Here is a 1,772-nt window from a genome sequence, read left to right as displayed (position 1 = left end):
TTACCGACCCCTGAACTGACTTCACTAGTTGACAGCCTCAGCCACACCTGACACCAGGGCGTGGCCATTGCTCGGACTTCTAGAAGCTGCACTCACATCCTAGCCCCTCAGACTGTGCCCCCTCACTGCCTCCTTTCCTGTAACTTTCCACCTTCAGGTGCCTCACCTAGCCCCGACTTCTGCGGGGGGCTGGCCTGATCCACCTGCCCCTCTCCCTAGAAGTGAGGCTTCAGGCTCAGGCTCAGGCTTCCCTTGGTGGATCTTGCTTGGTCTGGTCCCCTCAGGGGGCTCTGTAGCATGTGCTGAGAGCAGGACGAAGGAGAGAGAGCGCCTCTAGCAGCCGCCGGATCTGCAAAGCAAGGAGCCTGCGTGGTGTGCGCTGCGGTCCTTCACTGAGAAGCTGGAATCTTCTCTTCCTCATTGCTTTCTTCCCCCTCTTTTTCTGCCCCTTCATCACCACCAGCCTCTCTGTGGCGTTTGCCCGCAGAGGTTGAATAAGGGCCACAGGTCTCCAGAGCGGTTCTCAGCCCTGGGAAGGATCTTAGAAGACGCGTAATTCCAGTCTGCCGGGGCCTGTTTCCTTGTCCCTGATGCTTCGGGACTGTTCTCAGTTTGAGCCACCAGGTGGAGCTTCAACCCTACTAGTGGCTCATCAAGGGCGTGCTGGGGTGGCGGGTTTGAGGAAGGATTTTTTTGGGAACTGCAGTGGCATGGAGGCTGGGGGAGTGTCGTCTTTCTTCCATGCAAACCTTGGACATCAGCCTAAATGTTCTTCCCATGACTGCCTGTGCAGAAGGCATTCATGCTCACCCCCCTGCCCTTGCTGCTGCTGGTCAGTATCAGCACTTAGAAGGGGAGAGTCTGCTTTTGGGGTGGTTCTGGGTGGTCCCTCTGCTTCCTCTCTGTCTCATTCACAAGGGGCAGTAGAGGCACACGAGTGAAAACACAGGCTCTAGATTGCTGGGTTCCATTTGGATCGTGGCTCAATTTACAAGCTGTACAGATGTGAGCAAGTCACCGAGATGCCCTGTGCCTCAGTTTCCTCATCTGTATCTGGGAATAATGCAAGGAAGCTGCCTCAGGGCTGCAGCACAGTCATTGTTTATTAGCACTGTCCAGGTTAGCTACTGGGGCAAAACAAATCGACTTCAGCCCTTGGTAGCATCGCCGTGGTCCCATGAGAGAATATTGGTCCACGCCTTTTCTGCAGGAAGGAAACTTGGTATGCACCTGCTCCAGGATTGGAGAGCTCTGCCTGACCGCAGAGCTGGTTCAAGATCTGCTCTGGAACTCCGGCCTGTTGGCCTAACCTTGGGGCAGGACCTCAGACCACCCGGGTCTCCCAGCTCCAGGCTGCCAGCCCTCCCTCCCCCACCAGCCTGTTCAGTAGATCGACAATATCCTGAACTTGGCTTTTTTTTTTTTTCTTTTCACTTCTGGATCGTCTGTTAGAGAGAAGCCATTGCAATCAGTTTGGTTGAAATGTTTTTTTCAGTGGCCCTTAGGGTCAAACACTGACTTAGTGCCTTTCCTGTCTGCTGGGGTGCAGCTCCTGGGGAGTCTCTGCTCCACCTCAGCCCGGGAGTAGGACCCAGCTCTGTCCTCCGTGTCCTCTAGTTGTCAGCAGCAGCGCCTGTGAGAGACGCCTCCCCAGTGGGTTGCAGAGCTGAAGGGAGAGAACAGAGTCCCCTGGGTGTGGCAGCCTCTGTTCTCCACATCAAGACGTGACCTGAAAGTCATCTGCTCAGGGACTTTCTCTGAAAATCACCCAG

The sequence above is a fragment of the Talpa occidentalis genome, unplaced genomic scaffold (assembly GCF_014898055.3).
Source record: "Talpa occidentalis isolate TD23 unplaced genomic scaffold, MPIMG_talOcc4v2.1 talOcc4.12, whole genome shotgun sequence".
Lineage (NCBI taxonomy): Eukaryota > Metazoa > Chordata > Mammalia > Eulipotyphla > Talpidae > Talpa > Talpa occidentalis.
This window is presented reverse-complemented; position numbering follows the sequence as displayed.